This window comes from Phoca vitulina, unplaced genomic scaffold, assembly GCF_004348235.1.
Source record: "Phoca vitulina isolate PV1807 unplaced genomic scaffold, GSC_HSeal_1.0 scaffold9, whole genome shotgun sequence".
Classification (NCBI taxonomy): Eukaryota; Metazoa; Chordata; class Mammalia; order Carnivora; family Phocidae; genus Phoca; species Phoca vitulina.
In genome coordinates, this window is record NW_022589712.1 from 64,286,480 (window position 1) to 64,299,196 (window position 12,717).

Genomic DNA, 12,717 nt, shown 5'->3' on the forward strand with positions numbered 1-12,717 from the left:
AGACTGTCTTTTTCCCATTGGATCTCTTTCCTGCTTTGTCGAAGATTAATTGACCATATAGTTGTGGATTCATTCCTGGGTTTTCTGTTCTGTTCTATTGATTTATGTGTCTGTTTTTGTGCCTCTACCGTACTGTTTTGGTCACTATAGCTTTGTAATATAACTTGAAGTTCAGAATTGTGATGCCTCTACCTTTGCTTTTCTTTTTCAAGGTTGTTCTGGTTATTCTGGGTCTTTTGTGGTTCTATACAAATTATAGGATGGTTTGTTTTAGTTCTGTGAAAAATGCTGGTGGTATTTTGATAGTGATTGCATTAAGTGTGTAGATTGCTTTGGGTAGTATAGACATTTTTAACAATATTTTTTCTTCCAACCCATGAGCATGGAATGTTTTTCCATTTCGTTGTGTCATCGTCTATTTCTTTCCTAAGTGTTTTATAGTTTAAAGGTAAAAAGAGTAAAGGTCTTTCACCTCTTTGGTTAGGTTTATTCCTAGGTATCTTATGGTTTTTGGTGCAATTGTAAATGGGATTGATTCCTTAATTTCTCTTTCTGTTGCTTCCTTATTGATGTATCATAATGCCACAGATTTCTGTGTGTTGATTTTGTATCCTGTGAATTTACTGAATTTGTGTATTAGTTCTAGCAATTTTTTGGTGGAGTCTTTCAGGTTTTCTCTATAGAGTATCATGTCATCCACAAATAGTAAAAGTTTGACTTCTTCCTAATTGATTTGGATGCCTTTATTTCTTTTTGTTTTCTGACTGTTGTGGCTAGGACTTCCAGTACTATGTTAAATAACAGTGGTGGAAGTGGACATCCCTGTTTTGTTCCTGAACACAGAGGAAAAGCTCTCCGTTTTTCTCCATTGAGGATAATATTAGCTGTGGGTTTTTCATATATGACCTTTAGGATGTTGAGGTATATTCCCAACTTTGTTGAGGGTTTCTATTATGAATGCATGTACTTTGTCAAGACATTTTTCTGCATCTATTGAAATGATCATCTGGGTCTTATCTTCTATTTTATTAATGTGGTATATCATGTTGATTGATTTGCAAATATTGAACCACCTTTGAAACCCAGGAATAAACTCCACTTGATTGTGGTGAATTATTTTTTTTTAATGTACTGTTGAATTTAGTTTGCTAGTATTTTATTGAGAATTTTTGCATCCACATTCACCAGGGATATTGGTCGGTAGTTCTCTTTTTTAGTGGTCTTTCTCTGGTTTTGGTATCAGGGTAAAGCTGGCCTCATAGAATGAATTTTATGGGTTTTGACAAAAGTTTCATGTATTTACCATTATAGTATCATAAAGAAAAGCTTGATTTAACCAAAAATATTCCCCATGAATCAACTATTCAACTCTTCCAACCCTCCCTGAATCCATGTCAAACACTGACCTGTTCAATCTCTGTAAGTTTGCCATTCCAGAAAAATGGAATGCAACTTTCCAACTGGCTTTTTCCACTTTTCAATAAGCACTTAAAATTCATACATGCCTTTCCATGGCTTTATAGTATATTCCTATTTATTGCTGAATGGTGTTTATTATATGAATATACCACAGTTTTGCATCCATTCACCTATGGAAAGACATGCTGATTGCTTCTACTTTTTGGCACTTGTGAATAAAGCTGTTATATATATCCATGTACAGGTTTCTGTGGTGACATAAATGTCCAAATCAATTGGGTAAATAGCTTCCTGAGATTCTGACTGGCATTGCATTGAATCTATTGGTCAAGTTGGGAAGAATTAAAATCTTAAACATATTGAGTCTTCCAACCCATGATCACAAAATATTTCTGCATTTATTTATATCTTGTTTTATTGTTTTCATCAGTGTTTTATAATTATCTGCACACAGATCCAGTGCATATTTTGTTAGATTTATACCGAAGAATTTCTTTGTGTGTGTGTGGGGGGGGGGGGGGGTTATTATCCTAAAGGGCATTGTTTTAAATTTCAAATTCCAATTATTTGTTTTGGAAATATAGGAAAGCAACTGACTTTTACATATTGAACTTATATCCTGATACTTTGCTATATTTTTTTTATTAGTTCCAGCACTTGTTATATAGATTCTTTCATATTTTCTATGTAGATAGTCATGCTTATGACTTTCCATGAATTGGTCAATTCACCTATGTTATCAAATTTGTGGACATAGATTTGTTTGTAGACTTCATTATTACCCTTTAAATGTTCATTTGGACAGCAGTGATGAAAAGAATTATCTTTCATTTATAATATTGGTAATTTATGTTTTCCTTTTTTATTTTGGTTACCTGTCTAAAGTTTTATCAATTTTATTGTTCTTTTAAAGAAACCAGTTTTTGGTTTCATTGATTTAAAAAAAAAAAAACTTGTTGGGCTGTTTTAAATTTCATTGATTTCTACCCTCATTTTTATATCTTTTCTTCTGCTTGCATTAGGCTTAAATTACTCTTCTAGTTTATAAACATTAAAGTTTAGGTTACAGATTTTAGATCATTCCCTTTTTCTAATATATACATTTAATGCTATAAATTTCCCTCTAAATGCTCTTTTCACTGTACCCCATAAGTTTTCAAAAGATATATTCCACTTTTATTTAGTTCAAAATATTTCTTAAATTATCTTGAGACTTCTAATATGACCCACATGTTATTTAGAAGTGTATTGTTTAATATCCAAATATTTGGGGGTTTCCAGATATATTTCTGTTATTCATTTCTAGTTTAATTTCACTCTGGTCTGAGAGTATACTTTACATGTTTAGTATTCTTTTGAATTTGTTAAGTTGCATTTTATGAACCAGAATGTGACTATCTTGTTGAATGTTCTATGTTAGCTTTAAAAGAATGTGTGTTCTTCTGTTGGACAGAGTATTCTATAAATGTCAAATAGATCAACTTGATTGGTAGTGCTGTTCATGTTATTTATATCCTTGCTGATTTACTACCTGCCTGTACTATTATTTACAAAAGGATGTTGATTACTAACTATAAAAGTAGATTCATTTATTTGTTCTCAGATCTATCCGTTTTTGCCCAATATATTTGATCCTCTGTAGTAAGTGCATCTACATCATGGATTGTTATATCATCATGGAGAATTTATCACTTTACCTTTGTGTAATGTCCCTCCTTATCTCAGATGATTTTCCTTGTTCAGAAGTCTGCTTTATTTTAAATTAATATAGTTTCCTGTTGTTTGTATAGATGGTATATAATTTTCTATCCCTTTGCTTTTTATCTTTTAATCTAATCTTTATATTTAAAATAGATACCTTATAGACAACATATATAATTTTTAATCACCTTTAACAATCTCTCTTTTAGTTAGCATATGTAGACCATTCACATTTAAAATTACTTGTAAAATTTTGTTACTAACTCTCATGTTTGTAATGGACTGCTATTGGTTGTATTTGTTCTTTGTTTCTTTTTTTTATCCTGCTTTTTCTACATCATCTGGCTTTTACTGAGCATTTAATATTATTCCATTTTATCTCCTCTCTTAGCCTCTTAACTATACATTTAAAAAGTGATTTCAGTGGTTTTTCTAAAGTTTCCAATATACATTTTTAGCTACTCTCAATCCACCATGACATAACCATATAATATTACATGTATTATAAGTACCTATGAGTGGATCCCTAACTTATTTTTCACATCACTTGTGTCATTGCTGTTATTCATTTCACTTATTCATGTGCTATGATGACCCAATATTTTTACTATTATTCCTTTAAACAAAGACTTATCATTTACTTCAATTAAAAATAAGAAAAATAAAATACCTTATTTTACCTTTATGTATTTTTTCCCTACAATTCTCTTCTTTTCTTTATGTAAAATCAAGTTTATGACCACTAACATTTTCCTTTTGCCTGAACTTCTTTCAACATTTCTTGAAGAGCAGGTGTACTGGTGATAATTTCAGTTTTTATTACTTTGAGAAAATCTTTGCTCTTCATTTTTGAAGTATAATGTTGCTAGATATGGAATTCTAGGTTGGCAGTCTTCTTTCACCTCTTTAAATATTTCATTCTACTCTATTCCTGCTCACCTGGTTTGTCTTTCTCTTTCTTTCTTTCTTTCTTTCTTTCTTTCTTTCTTTCTTTCTTTCTTTCTTTCTTTCTTTCGTTTCTTTTTCTTTCTTTCTTTCTTTTTTTCTTTTTCTTTCTTTCTTGTGTGTGCACAAGAGAGCACACAAGTGGGGGGAGGGTGGGCAGAGGGAGAGAGAGAATCTCCAGCATACTCTATGTCCAATGTGGAGTCTGACTCGGCTCAATCTCACAACCCATGAGATCATGACCTGAGCCGAAATCAAATGTTGGACACTGAACTGACTGAGCCACTCAGGTGTCCCTCACCTGGTTTCTGATAAGAAACTCATCGTAATTCTTATTCATCTGTTGGCAAGGCATATTGTTTTCTTCCTTCCCTCTGACATCTTCAAGATTTTTCTTTGGTTGTCTGTCGTTTGAATATGAGATGCCTACATGGCCTGTGTTTGATATTTGTTATAGCTGTAGTTTAATCTTTGTAGTATATGCCAGAAACTTCAAATTCCTTTAGTATACTACCCTTGTTTTTGCCATCCCTCTTGACTTTAATCTACCCTAAGTACTTCTCAGAGAAAGTCTGTGCCTATAGGTCTTTCAGTTATAATCTACTGTGAGAGTGGAACACTTGTTGGCATGATGGTTAAGATGTGGAGGAGGGAGAGTGCTTTGTAATCTTAAGATTACATCTTAGTCTTTTAGTGGGTCTGTGTATCTGGGCTGTGATCTTTACAAGTGTTTCTCCAGTAGTATAGCTTTCCCCCTGCCCTTTCATCTCTTCCCTGGTTGCAGCTTTCAGAATCCATTCCCTTTAAGCCCTGAGCCCCTGTTAATTATGTTTGCTCTCCTCTAAGGTGAGAAAGAAATGCTAGAGGGGACTGAAATGGGGGAAATGATCTTCCCCTGACTATGACAAGCCTCAGACAGTCTTTTTCCTTGGAAAGTAGGACTTTTCTCATGGAGAAGTCTCTGGAAATGTATCTGGAAAATAATGAATAGTTTTCCCTTCACCTTGTTAGAGCCATGAAGACATCTTTCTCAGCTCTTCATTTTGAGAACATGGTGGAGTTCTTTTTTAAAAAAAAAATTTATTATGTTATGTTATGTTAATCACCATACATTACATCATTAGTTTTTGATGTAGTGTTCATTGTTTGCATATAAAACCCAGTGCTCCATTCAGTATGTGCCCTTTTTAATAGGTAAAGACTACAAAATGTACAGCTTTCATAAAACCATGGACCTAGGAGCTCTTCATTTTCATTCTTCTCCAGACTGAATGTTCAACTATTCATCAAAATTACCAGTTAAGTATTCTTATCATTTTATGGCTCCAGGGGCGTCTGCTCCTGGAAAGCACACTCTGCTCTTAGCAATGACTTTGAGGATGTGTCTATCTTCACAGATTTCTAGTTGGTGGTTTCCCTGCACCATTAGTTGTCTGAAACATCCAAGAAAATTCATTCATTTTCAGTTTGTCCAGATTTTTCCTTCTTTTTAAATAAAGATTTTATTTATTTGAGAGAGAGTGAGCGAGAATGAGAGTGAGAGAGAGAGATTAAGAATCCGAAGCAGACTCCACGCTGAGCACAGAGCCTGACGTGGGGCTTGATCTCATAACTGCAAGGTCATGAACTGAGTCAAAACCAGGAGTCAGATGCTTAACTGACTGAGCCACCCAGGTACCCCTGGATTTTTCCTTTTATAAGAATGGGAATGATTACTTCCAAGATCCTTATATGTTGGAACTGAAACTGGAAATCCTACCCCATTGCCTTCCTCACCTTCCCCATCATTGGGTATGTCTTACTTTGAGTAGTGAGAAGTTTTCTCAGTGTGCACAAAAGTTCTTTATTAGATATATTTTCAAATATTTTATTATAGTATTATTCTCTCAGTGCCTTTTTCAGAGCTTTTAAAAAATAAAGTTCAAGGTTGGTTTGTTTTGTTTTGGTGTCATATCCAAGGACACTTTATCAAATCCCTAGACATGAATATTTTCTTCTATGATTCATTCTAAAGGCCTTATTATTTTACTCTTTACTTAAATCTCTGATCCATCCCAAGCTCATTTTCACATGTAAAGAATGGAACAAGGTTCATTTCTGCATATTAAATTTTCTGATATGCTTTTCTCTTTCTATGGACCCAAATTTCTATCATTCCATTTCTTCCTGAAGGACTTTATTCAGCAAGTCCTTTAGTGTGCTTCTAAGTTCTTTCAATTTTTATACATCTGAAGAATTATTTATTCTGCCTTTCTTTGACAGATATTTTCATTTGATATGGGATTCTGAGAAGCATTTTTTTCATTTTAGTATACTGAAAGACACTATTTTATTGTTTAATTGTTTTCAATTGGTGATCTACTGTCAATCTTATTTTTTCCTATGTGTGTAATGTCTTTTTTCTTTTCCTGCTATTGAGATTTTTCCTTTAGCACTGGTTTTGAATGATTTGATTACAATGTGTTTGGTGTCATTTTCTTGAGAATTTTTGTACTTGGATTTCACTGAAAATTTTGCATCTGTGGGTTTAGAGTATCTTCATAATTGGAAAATTTTCAGTTATTATTTCTTTACATATTTTTCTGGCCTTCCTCCTTTGAGAATTTCAGTTACATATATATTAGGACTTTTGACATTGTCCTATAGTTCATTGTTTCTCTTTTCATTATTTTTGTTCTTTCTGTTATTTTAATAGCTTCTATGTTTAATTTTGAAAAGTGTCAATTACTGGGGCACCTGGGTGGTTCAGTCGGTTGAGTGGAGGCTTTCGGCTCGGGTCATGATCTCAGGGTCTTGGGATCAAGCTCCACATTGCGCTATCTGCTCAGCGGGGAGCCTGCTTCTCCCTCTCCCACTCTCCCTGTGTGTGTTCTCCCCCTGTGTGTGCTCTCTCTCTCTCAAATAAATAAATAAAAATCTTAAAAAAAAAAACAACAGACGACTATGATAAACTTGGCAATTTCATAAAACTCAACCAGTCAGCCAACAAATATTCAACTTAAAAAAAGGTGTCAATTACTATGTTTTCATGTTTTCTAATCATTTCTTCCTGCAGTTTTTAACTAATGTATGTTTTATCCTAAATACTGTAATCCTCTCTAGAAGTTATATTTGGGTATTTTCATATTTCTTTGTTTTCACAGAAATCTTTGAAAATATGGAATATTGTTCTAATGTCCTTTTTTCTAACATCTGTGTCAGGCCTGGGTAGTTTTGATTAACTTGTTTTTTTTCCTATTCATGGGTATTTTTTACCCACTTCTTTGCATGCCTGGTAATTTTTGATTGGTTGGAATATATTGTGAATTTTATACTTTTGAATGCTGACTATTTCTGTATTCTCTAATGCAGTTAATTTACTTGGAACTATTTTAATCTTTTCATGTCTTGCTTTTCAGGTTCATTAGGATTCGAGTAGTATTTAGTTTAAATATTCCCTACTATTAAGGTAAGACCTTTTGGGTACTTCACTCATTACCCCATGAAGTATGAGATTTTCCCCATTTGCCTGGTGTGGAACGGGTCCTACTCCCAACCCTTTGCAAGTTCAGGCTCTATTGTCTCTGATTCTTCAAATGGTTATTTCTCTAGCCTTGGGTAGTTTCATCACATGCATGTATGATCTGTATCTTCTGAACACCCAAGGAGGTCCCTTTTAGATTTCTGGGGTTCTTTCTCACAAAATTATGTCTTGCTCTATTTGTGCATTCACTTGTCTATTTGCCTTGTTGAATTCTCTGAACTACCTGAAATATGGGTTATCATCTTTTATTATTATTTTGAAAAATTCCCAGCCATTTCTTCAAATATTTCTCCTGAATCATTCTATTCTCTTCTCTTTCTAGGGCTCCAATTACATACTGGCATACCTCAGAAATCTTGTGCATTTGGATCAAAACCATCACCATAAGGCAGTTTTCATAATAAAGTGAGTAAAATGAGTTTTTGGTTTCTCAGTGCATATAAAAGTTATGTTTAACTATACTGTTGTCTATTAGGTGTACAATAGTATATCTAAAACAACAATGTCCATACATTAATTAAAGAAACTTTATTGCTAAAATAGGCTAATCATTGTCTGAGCTTTCAGCAAGTCATAATCTTTTTCCTGGTGGAGCGTGTCGCCTCAGTGTTGATGGCCATTAACCAATCAGGGTGATGATTGTTGAAGGATGCAGTGGCTGTGGCAATTTCTCAAAATAAGACAACAACGAAGTTTGTCACATTGATTGACTCTTCCTTTCACAAATAATTTCTGTAGCATGTGATGCTGTTTGATAGCATTTTACCCACAGTAGAACGTCTTTCAAAACTGGAGTCAATCCTGTCAAACCCTGATATTGATTTATCCAAGAAAGCTTATGTAATATATAATACAGTTCAACAATCTTCACAGCATCTTCACCAGGAGTAGGTCTCATCTCAAGAAACCACTTTCTTTGGGGAAAAAAAAAAAAAAAAAAAGGGAAAAGAAAAGAAGAGAAGAGAAAAGAAAAGAAAAGAAAGGAACCACTTTCTTTGCTCATCTATAAGAAGCAACTTATCTGTTAAAATTTGATCATGAGATTGCAGCAATTCAGTCACATCTCCAGGCTCCACTTCTATTTCCAGTTCTCCTGCTATTTCCACCCCATTTGTAGTTACTTCCTCCACTGAAGTCTTCAATCCCTCAAAGTCATTCAGCAAGGCTGGAATCAACTTCTTCAATACTCCTGTTAATGTACTGACCTCTCCCTATGAATCACAAATGTTCTTAATGGCATCTAGAATGGTGAATCTGTTCTAGAAGGTTTTCAATTTACTTTGTCCAGATCAATCAGAGGAATCACTGTCTATGGCAGCTGGGGCCTTACAAAATGTGTTTCTTGAATAATAAGACCTGAAAATCAAAATTACCCCTTGATCCAAGGGCTGCAGAATAGATGTGTGTTACCAGGCATGAAAACAACATTAATCTCATTATACATCTCTTTCAGAGCTCTTGGGTGACCAAATGCATTGTCAATAAGCAGTAGCATTTTGAAAGGAATCTTTTTTTCTAAGCAGTAGGTTTGAATAGTGGGCTTAACCTATTCAGTAAACCATGTTGTAAACAGATGTGCTGTTATCCAGATTTTGTTGTTCCATATAGAGCATAGGCAGAGTAGATTTAGCATAATTCTTAAGGGCCCTAGGATTTTCAGAATAGTAAATGAACACTGGCTTCAACTTAAAGTCACTAGTTGCATTAACTCCTAACAAGAGTGTCATCTGGTCCTTTGAAGCTTTGAAGCCAGGCAGTGACTTCTCTCCAGCTAAGAAAGTCCTAGATAGCATCTTCTTCCAGTAGAAGACTGCTTTGTCTTTACAGAAAATCTGTTGTTTAGTGTAGCCATCTTCTTTAATTATCTGAGCTAGATTTTCTGGATAACTTGCTGCAGCTTCTACATCAGCACTTGTAATTTCACCTTGCACTTTAAGATGGCTTCTTAAACCTCAAGAACCAACCTCTGCTAGCTTTAAAGATTTCTTCTGCAACTTCTTCACCTCGCTCAGTCTTCACAGAATTGAAGAGTTAGGGCCTTCCTTTGTATTAGGCTTTGATTTAAGGAAATATTGTGGCTGATTTGATTTCTATACAGGCCACTAAAACTTTCTCAATATCAGAAATAAGACTGTTTGCTTTCTTATCATTTGTATGTTCAGTGGAGTAGCACTTTTAGTCTCCTTTCAAGAACATTCCCTTTGCATCCACAACTTGACTGCTTGGTGCAAGAGATTTAGTTTTTGGCCTACCTTGGCTTTTGATATGCCTTCCTTGTTAAGCTTAATCATTTCTAACTTTGAGTCAAAGAGAAATATGTGTAACTCTTCCTTTCATTTGAACACTTAGAGGCTGACATAGGGTTATTAATTGGCCTAATTTCAATATCCTTGTGTCTCAGAGAATAGGGAAGCCTGAGAGAGAGAGAGAGTAGGGAGCAGCCACTTGACGGAGCAGTTGGAACACACACATTTATCAATTAAGTTTGCCTGTCTTATATGGATGTGATTCATGGCATACCAAAACAATTACAATAGTAACATCAAAAATCACTGATCACATATCACCATAACAAATATATTATAATATAATATAAACTGAAGAAGTTCTTTGAAATATTGCAAAAATTACCAAAATGCAACACAGAGACACAAACTGGGCAAATGCTGCTGAAAAATGTGCTGATAGACTTGCTCAATGCAGGGTTGCCATAAATTTTCTGTTTGTAAAAAATAATATCTGCAAAGCACAGTAAAGTAAAACACAATAAAACAAGATATGTCTGTATATATTAGACTGCTTAATATTGTCCTATATTGTCTACATGATTATGATTATGATTATAATTGAAGATGATTTTTACTTTTTTTTTTTTTTCCTCTGTATGTTTCAGGTTGAATAATAACTATGGAACTATCTTCAAATTCACTGATTCATTCCTCAGCTGCATACTTATGGCTGTAACCTGTCAAAGAAATTCCGCTTACACATCTTGTATCATGTTTTTTTGTTGTTTTTGCCACTTAATTCTTAACCTTTGTGTCATTAATATCATATGTTTAAAATTATTATGATGATATATTCAGTGTTTCTGGTACAATTGACATGAAAAGTTGTAATTTTTTCAAATGTATACTGCAACTCCTTATGTTCTAAAATTGCGTTGTTAAATAAGATTTCTGCAACACTGAAATTTAAGTTTGGTAGCCAGTGGTACCTTGATAGCATGTGGAATGTGGCTAGCACAACTGAGGAACTGAATTTAAAATTTTACTTAGTTCTATTTTATTTTATTTTATTATTCTTAAAGATGTATTTATTTTATTTATTTATTTTTTTAAATTTTATTTATTTATTTGACAGAGAGAGACACAGTGAGAGAGGGGACACAGAAGTGGGAGTGGGAGAGGGAGAAGCAGGCTTCCCGCTGAGCAGGGAGCCCGATGTGGGGCTTAATCCCAGGACCCTGGGATCATGACCTGAGCCAAAGGCAGACGCTTAACAACTAAGCCACCCAGGTGCCCCAAGATGTATTTATTTTAGAATGAGAGAGAGGGAGAGTGGGGGTAAAGGGCAGAGGGAGAGGAAGAGAGAATCTCAAGCAGACTGCATGCTGAGTGCAAAGTCCAACGCAGGGCTTTATCTCACAATGCCAAGATCATGACGTGAGCCAAAACCAAGAGTTGGAGGCTCAACCAACTGTGCCAATCAAGTGCCCCAAGTTTTACTTAGTTTTAATTAATTTTAAGTAGTCACACCAAGCTGGTGGCTCCCATATTGGCACAACTGTAGAATTTATTAAATCTAAACATAGTCATCTTATTTTCAATTAAAGAAATATAATTCAGTACAAATTGTTCCACTACACACTGCGATATCCACAAATAAAATACTGTAAAGCTCTTAAAGCATTAGGTGAAGGGTCAATCCAGATATGTTCACAGCTAAAACTTTATCAAGCATGGCCAATAATCTTTCCTATCCATATATATAAATATTCACGACTGCTGACAGTATTTTTTCTTAATCAAAAGGATAGATTGTACAAAAGTTCAAACAATAAAATTCTTTAGTTTTCTACATTATCCCTGGAATTAAGGATCCCCAGAATATCTGGGGGATTATGGATCTTATTCTTCTGTATAATAAGCATGTATGTATTTAACAAAGTATTATTACTTGAAATAAAAGGATAAACATTTTATTATTGTATTCAGTTTTGACATATTTATAAATGACATCATGATGTAATATAAAGAGATCAAAACTGGGGATTAGAAGTGGTCATCTTGACTTATTGTATACCTGTCTTAAGCATCAATTCTTTGAGCATCATTTTCCTCTTGTGTAAATTGGAGACAGTGATCTACCTCACACAATTGGTGACAATGCAGAGGAGCTATATATATTTCAAGAATTATGATTTTTCTTTGCTTTGCTCAGAACAATCCCCAGGATTATGACATTACAACTCAATATAAACACTGATATCATCACATGTTTACTTTTATTTGTGTATATTATGTGCATAGTACAAAATAGTACATATGCATTTTAATTACAAAAACTCACATCTATATGACATTACACCTCAAGTACATAATCAAATCTCATTTAGGTGCCTTCCTTTTTAATCATTTATCGTCAGAAAATGTAGGATACATGATAGTGAGAAAATTCAAATGTCCATGAACTGAATCTATTTATCAATTTGCAGGTTGGTCCCATTCACCCCCTACTGTTCTCCTGCATTATTTCAACTAGATGAGGTAGTGTACACACTACTGGTAATTTAGCGAGCTGATAATAGATGCATACCATTTTAACATTACAGCAGGGAGTCCTTGTCTTGCCTTTTCAGTTCACAGCATTGTTACTCAATGTAACACCAATTAACACTTAAGTGATAGAGTTTTAGTTTCTAGGTAAAAACTGGGAATCTTTCTTTCGTGCCTCTGTACTGGAACCTTGCAGTTACGATATTTAATCAGCTGAAAGCCCAGGGCATGCACTTGTACTTGTGTTATTATTTATAATTGAATGCGGCACTGCCGCTGTGGCATAACTTACTGGCATCATTTGTATAAGGTTTAATGGTTTCTGGTACTGCTCCTAGCTTCTTACTCACC